Genomic DNA, 8,045 nt, shown 5'->3' on the forward strand with positions numbered 1-8,045 from the left:
AGCGGGAGGATCGCTCAAGGTCAGGAGTTCAAAACCAGCCTGAGCAAAAGCGAGACCCCGTCTCTACTAAAAATGGAAAGAAATTAGCCAGACAACTAAAAATATATAGAAAAAATTAGCCGGGCATGGTGGCGCATGCCTGTAGGCCCAGCTACTTGGGAGGCTGAGGCAGAAGGATCTCTTGAGCCCAGGCGTTTGAGGTTGCTGTAAGCTAGGCTGACGCCACGGCACTCTGGCCAGGGCAACAGAGTGAGACTCTGTCTCAAAAAATAAAATAAAATAAAAAAATAAAGAATTGCCTAGCCTAAAATGTTAACAGGGCTGAGACTGAGAAACCCTATACTCTTGAGCTCTCAACAAGACTCTACCTCTTATTATAAACTCTTCTGTAGAGGCCCATCTAGTGGCAAAAGGCCAGAAACATGGTCATATTTCTCACAGGGTTTTCGCCACGACCTCTGGAACTCCTTCGTCCAGCCTCATGGGGGAGGCTCAGCCTTGTGCTCAGGTCTCAGATGTGCACAGCTGCAAAATCCATTTTTTACCCAGGGCTGAGTCCAGAGTCATGAGGGTGGACTGAGCTCGTGTATTCTTGGGAGACAGGACAGCAGGCAGCTGGGGGCTGAGCCGTCATTATGAAAGTTATACCTGTTGCTCACGGTCATTAATTACTATTATCATGCTCCTTTGCCTCTTCACTCTTAGATAAAACCAGAGAGATGGAAACCAGGATCCACCAAGTGTAAATACAGACGGGTCAGTTTCTAAGCTAAGGGGGAGGCCAGCATTACAGACTCTGTACCTCTTTATTTTATATTTTCAACCTAACCGGAGTTCAGGGTGCATGGGGGACATTTTCTGTGTGTTTTCCTATTTTTCCACTGGAAAAATTTTATGAAGTTTGTCTAAAAATTCTTACTGGCCCATTGCTCTGTCTCTAAACCTTTCTGTGAGAGTCTATCTCTGTCAGTTTTGAGACATAAGTCTTTGTGGGGACCAGAGTATGTCTTTGCAAAATCGGGATCTATCATACAGCAGATTGCAAAGGGTGCTCATCCCTGCAGAAAGATTTCAGGCCTCCCTCCTGCCTCTGCTCCTCCCATCTCATCAGGGTGGCACCCCCAGACCTCCAGACCCAACTGCCTTGAGCAGTCACCACTGAGTAACCCGCTCGGCCGGGCCAGGATGGGGTGAAGGGGAAGACCACTCCACACCCTGAGAAAGGCTCCTCCTGCCCCTTCGTCAAGGAGGCCCGAGAGTGCCAGGTAGACTCGGCGCTGAGGCGGTCCAGGCCAAAGAAACAGCACACACACGGGAAGGTGCGCAGCTCGCCGGGAGGGGGCAGGTGCTCAGTGTGCCTCAGGCCTGGGTCATCTCCACCGTCCTGTCACACCAATCCGCCAAAAGAAAGAAGCCCCAGCAGAGACTGGAAAATGGAAACGCTGAAGCCAAGCAGGACTGGTGATCAGCTGCCTGCTCGTGAACCAATCACACACCAGCCCAGGGCAGGGACTGCGCCGTGTCTGCTTTAAACAAGGCCTGGCGGCCTGGCCGCAGCTGGCTCTCGCGGTGCTTTATATGAATTAGAGAAAGGCGTCCGCTCTGGGCAGTCGGGTTGGGAGAAGGCTCCCCTTCCTCAGGACTTGGCAAGCAGGGCCTGGCCAGGGTCGAGCCACCGCGTGTACCCCCCAGGCGAGCGTCCTGTGCAAGGTGCGGCCTGCACACTGGTTTGTGGGCTTGTGGGCAGCGGTGGCCCCTCACGCCGGCCCCCCCTGCCCACTCAGTGGTGGCTTCTGCTCCAGCTCTCAAAGCCCACCCCGTGCCCTATCACACCAGGGGCGCGGACGGGCAAGGATCCCTGTCTGTGTCCCGTGAGCCGACCTCATGTGCCTGGGAACTTCCTCAAGCTCATCGCTGCGGGCGTCTGGCCTGAGGCGGTGACGAAAGGAGAGCAAGGGCCAGCCCTGTAGCAACTGTCCTCACGCTGGACGCCCAGCCTGGCGCTGTCGCTGGAGCCCTGGTGTAACTGAACCCTCTCCCCCACCGGCAGATAAAGAGGCCCCTGCTGCCCTGAGGGGGCCTTGGGAGGAAATTAGTCAAGGAGGGACCACGCCCCACTCTGACTTTGGGGGAGAAAGGACAGTGGGGAGCGGGCAGGCTGATGGGTGCAGGGAGAATAACAATGACAACAGTAGTAATAGTAACAGTATGAATGGTCATCAAACACTTATGTGGTAGTTACCATTCTCCAGGCACAGTTTTAAGCACTTGTATTGGCTCATTTAATCTTTATTAAAATCCTATGAGGTAGTGTGGTGGTTATACAATATGGCTGCAAATTTTTTGATACTCCTGGCTTCGAAAGGTGGATGAAGCCTAATTCTCCTCCCCTTGTCTGTGGCTGGGCTTACTGGCTCTGCGGATGAATAGAATGTGACAGAGAAGATGTGCAATTTCAAGGTCTCAGACAATAAAAGGGATGTAGCTTCTGCCTGGCTCTCTCTCTGGTGTCGCTTGCTCAGAGGGAAGGCAGCCACCATGCCTGGAGGACACTCAAGCAGCCCCCTAGAGAGAAACCGAGGCCTCCCGTCAACACTTAGTACTAACCTGCCAGCCAGGTGGGTGAGCCTCCTTGGAAAGGGGCTTCCTGCCCGAAACAAAACTTCAGATGACCCTGACTAACGCCTGACTGGACCTCAAGAGAAGGCTCATGACAGTCGCCCAGCTAAGCCACTCCCGAATACCTGACCCACAGAAAGTGAGCGATAACAAATGTTTATTGTTTTAAGCCACTAAATTTTGGGGTTACTTTGTTTCCTAGCAACATATAACTAATGCAAGTTGGTGCTTTTATTATCCCCATTTCATGGAAGTGGGAACTGAGGGACAGAGAAGTTAGGGAAGTGGCCTAAGGTCCTGGTAGGTGTGCCTTGAAACCAAGCAGTCTGGATCCAAAGTCATCCTCTTCATCACCACAGTGAACCTCTCAAGAATCAGAATCGTAAGACAACCAAATTCTGTCCAGGAAGTAAGGCTTGGTGACAAGAGCAGTGGCTCCTATAGCTTGAGTGCTCTTGGTCCTGCCCTTTTCATCACCTGGGTTCTACAGTCTTCCTGTCTAAACTGGGAGCTACTAGGAGCCTTTCCAATGCATCTCTTTCCTGCTTAAATTGGCCATAATGCACGAACGCCTGTTGCTGGTCACCAAGAAGCCTGATCAATAGAAGATCCAACACTACTGCCCTCCCCTCCCCCCATGTTTTGAAGACAGTCTTTGCTTTAATGAGGGCCAGACTGCCCCAACATGGGAGCTCAAATGCAGAAAACTGATCTTGGTGATCACCTTATTCCAGTCTTTCAAGGAAAGATGCAATCAAAGCTCCCAAATATATATATAAACTCATAAAGGAGAGTGATTTAGGAATGGTCCGTTTCCACTTAAGTGGCAGTTTTTCTCTATAGACCCCTCTTGGCCAGGAGCCACAGTGGCCAGCCTCGTAAGGGAAGAAGTCCTTTTGACACACGATTGAGCAAGTACCTCATGCCAGGCTCTGGGCCCAGCCCTAGAAATGCCCAGATGGCCGGTCAGTGACATCAGCACATGCCCAGAAGAGCTTTCCATAGTAAAGAAGCGTCTCCACTGCAATTCTGCAAGTTCCAAGGATACCACTAGCCAAGGTCTTGCACAGTGTTGCACAATTGCTCTTACATCACTTTTTTTATATTGGCTTCTTTATTTTTTTTATGCTTCTTATTACAAAATGCAAGAAATAAGTCAGAAAAAATAAATTGATTCATCATTCTCCCATGCAAAGATAACCCTGTGGGATTTTACAGTATAACTTTCCAGAATTTTTTCTGTGCTTCTGGGCTGTCTATATGCATATGGGTATCTTATAAAATGAGGGTCATGGTGCACAGACTATTTTATAATATGCACTTAAATTTTTTTTCCCAGCATATTATTTTCCTATTCTCTCCTTCATTTCCCTCAATGCACATAACTGTCCTGTGACATATTTAGCCCATTTCTTACCCAGGCTTGGTGGCAAGGTAGAAGGACACCGCTGTGCATGCACTACACCAACCCTCCATAGGCCCGTCCCTGCTTCCGTTTCCACCGGTCTAAAGTGAAATGAGAAAAATGTAGACCACGTAATTTTTTCCAAGGCTAAACACATCAACACATCTACTTTTCATTGCAAGATTATGTCCTGCCTATAATTTTGTTGTTGTTAAACTTCTTTTTCTTTTAGGACAGAGTGTTTGTGGCAGTCATTTTAAAAAAGAAACGATCCTATGTGAAAAAGCTGACACCTCCATGTAAGTCACAGAGATTTATAATAGAAGAAAGGATCATGACCTGTGCAGTCCTGAAGGCCAGGGACTGCTGCTTAGGAGACCTCAGGCAAGGCGCACCAGCCCGGCATGTGGCAATGATGACACACGTGCGTCTACAAGCAAAGAGCTCAGAATTTCAAAACCCTTCCACATCCACGCTCTTGTCTCGTTGCAAAGGCAGCTCTCCAGGGCAGATGGTGGAGTGTCCCCTTTCACAGACGGGGCGGCAGGAGGGCTTGGCATGGCGAAGGGAGATGCGCCGGCCCGCCCGGCTTGTTAGGCCCAATGGGACAGACTCAGGTTCCTCACTCACCCCCCTAAGGCTGGGTCCCACACAGTGTAGGGACGTGCAGCTGCAGAATCGAACCTGATGGAACATTCTGGGCGTCCACTCCAGGAGTCACCAAGCTACAATGTACTTCGGTGGCCAGGATCCCAGGCCTAGGGGTTTCTGCTGCCCCTGCTCACCCCCTTGGTTCTCAGGGCTGCGGGCTTCATTCACAACACTGCCACAGCCAAGGGGGAGGAGGCCTGAGCCATAATCCTCACCACGAACATTTGCAGGAAATGCCCGACCATATGAAGACGGCGGCCTCTTGGGTTTGAGTCCTGCTTCTGTAGCTTCCAGGCTGTGCTCTCTCCGGCAAGTGAGGTCGCTTCTCCAGATCTCTGTTTCTCCATCTGTAAAATGGGAATAACAATACTTCCCTCACAGGCTTACATAAATATAAGAGAATGAGTGTCAGGTCTTTAGAATAGTAAGGGCTTAAGAAATGTAAGATTTTTCTTTTTTTTAGCATCTGACACATATTAGGGACTTAAAATATATTTAATAGCTGAATAATTGAATAGATGAGTGAAAAGGAAAATGCGAGGTTTAGCTCGCCCTCCCGCTGTCTCTGCTGTCTCAGGCCTGGTCCGCAGGAGGCTACTAAGATTCTAAGGACAAGGTGGGCAGGGCAGGACCACACTAGTCCTCTCCCCACCCCGCCCGCACTGCCCCAGAGAAAAGACTGTAGAAATTAAAAAGCAGGGCTAGAGGGAATGGTACACAGGAGAAGTAAACATTGAGAGAGGGATGATGTGCCACAGGACAGGTTCTGAGTGTGGGGTTCTTCCTTTCCTGGGAAATATGAGTCCAGTTGATCTGGGCCCGTGGCGGGGAGAGGGGAGTCTGCAGAGGCCCTCCCCACCAAGGCAGCCTGCCAAGGGACCGGAGACACATGGTGACTCGGCCTGGCCGTGGCCCAATGTGCACTGTGGCTCGGTGGCCCATCTGCTCCATGCAGTTTGTGGCCACCAGCAGGTGACCGATGGAGCCTCCTAGGAAGGGCGTCCAGGGCACGGAAAGCTGCCGGATGCTTGGCAGCATCTGGCCCTCAGCCCCGGAGGGAGGGTTAGGGGCGTGCTGTACTGGAGAGGGCGCTGGACCCACGAGAGCCCACTTAGGAGCCTCGTGCCCCTGGCACAGCCATTCCCCTCTTGGGCCTCAACTTCTTCCCTCAGGAAGGAAAAGTCTGAACAAAATGAGCTCTAGAAGCTCTGCAGCCAGGGCCTGGTGGAAGAGGGAAGGGAGGCCTTGAAAAGCCGCTCCACACTGCCCCCTGGTGGCCATTGACTACAGTGACCATTGTCTCTGAAAGCTCAGGTGTCCACCCTCCAGTCCAGCCAGCCAGCCAGCCAGCCACCAACCCACTTGTTCACCCACCCATCCATGCACCTAACCATCCATCTACCCACCATCCACCCATCTACCCATCTATTCACCCATCCACCCATCCACCCACACACTCACCAACACATTCATTCACTGGGCCATCTACCCACCCATCCATCTTTCTTTCCACTCAGAAACGCCGAGAGGCACTCTGCCAGCTGTTGAGGGCACTGCAGAAAGTGATATATTGTCCTAGAGGGAAACTCACGAAGCATAGATAAATATAAGATCACCATGTAAATGTTCTGAAGTGGTTTTAGATGAAATGTCATGGGAGGTGGGCAGGGTAGCAGCTGGCCCTCCCAGGTGACTCAGAACAGGATGCACAGAGGAGCCGGTCATGCCGCAGACGAGCACTGAGTGACGGACAGAAATGAATTGGGAAGCGGCCTCCAGGGGCGGGGGAAGGGCAGACACAGGCAGTGTGGCCCGGGCCTGACGGTCGCTGGCTGGGGAAATGTAGACCTGGGGACGCTGAGGAAGAAGAGAATCGTTCCGCACTGTGGTTTTGCCTCCCCTTTCCCAGGCCCATGAGACTCCAACAGGCCCAGCCACTGGGGACTGTGGGGCAGAACCGCTTTGGGGTGTCACCCTTCACCTGCTCTCTGGGCTTCTCAAAGGGAGGAACCCCCTGGGGGCAGTTTCTCCTCTCTCTTCCCCAAAACAGGGTTTCATCTGGGGCAAGACCAAAACGCACTAAAAAATTCCTTCTGTCCTGCATCCTAGGTTTGACAGCTGAGTTCAACTCTGAGGCCGCTTTAATGTCTTTGTTTCTGCAACAGGAAAACCAGAAGGTTGAAACCCAAGGAATAACAAGGTGACACATCAGAGCCAAACTGCTCTGTTCCCCTGGGGGAAAGTGTCTTTGCCATGGGCCGGTACCTCTCTCAAGGTGAGTCAGCTCTTCATTTCAGGGGCTGGCGGGAGAAAGGGACCTGGGTCCATATCTGGGGGGCAGTGCCAACCTGGACCAGCAGAGCCACAAGCAGAGGATGACCAGATGGTGCTTGGAGCTGTCGTCTGGACTCAGAGGTGCCAAGTGACATCTAAATGACAGGACTGGGCTTTCTGCTGCAGGTGGTGGCTCAAATTCTTTGGATTTTTAAGGAGGAAAGTCCCCTAACAGGGGACCTTGAGACGTGGATCATGTGCCTGTTTCATACACACACATACGCATAAGCTAGCAATGCTATGTGGGGACATATATCATACTTGATGGTTGTCCTTTTGAACCCCAGCAGGTGACTGGGGAATTTCTTACGGTGTGAATCCCACCTCCCCGAGGTAAAGGTCATCCCTGGTTTCCCCAGTCCCCTTGCAGCAAGGCATGTCCCGTAGGTATAGCCGATGGGAAGCACCATGACACACATGGCTTCGCAGGACAGGACATGAGCAAGTCGGGGCTGCACAGAATCCGGTTTGGGGCAAGGGGTTAGGGCACAGTTGTGGACTTCTGGCATCCAGTGCCCAGCACCAGCAGTGCACGGTGTCCGTGCCCAGGGTGGCCACCGTGGGCACTCTACTGGAGCTGCCCCGCGTGCAGACATTGTCCCAGGCTGGGAAGTCTCCAAGGCCAATTCTCCGGTCGGAGATCCTTCGAATTATATAATGCCCTTTTCTGTTTAAGCCAGCTAGAGTAGTTGTGTTTATGGGCACACTTGCACACATGCGTGTGTATGTGTGTGCCTGTTTAAATTTTGCTCCTCCCGTGCTAACATTTTGCTCAGCCTTGGAGCCCTCTGGCCTGGCCTCGTCAGACTCCTGGCTCCCTGGACAAACAACCAGCCTCAGCTGAGCATCTTCAGAGTACAGACACCATGTCCTCTCTTTCTGCAACCGGGCGGAAACGAGGCTCTAAGGCCCGGCTAACTTTCTCCTAGTTTACTCTCCCTCTCGCCAGTCTGCATTGCAAAAGCAGCTCTTTCTGTCCTGCCAACAACTTCACTTCCCTTTCTCCTCCTCCTTTGCAATTTCTGTTTCTGATGAC

The sequence above is a fragment of the Microcebus murinus genome, chromosome 14 (genome assembly GCF_040939455.1).
Source record: "Microcebus murinus isolate Inina chromosome 14, M.murinus_Inina_mat1.0, whole genome shotgun sequence".
Classification (NCBI taxonomy): domain Eukaryota; kingdom Metazoa; phylum Chordata; class Mammalia; order Primates; family Cheirogaleidae; genus Microcebus; species Microcebus murinus.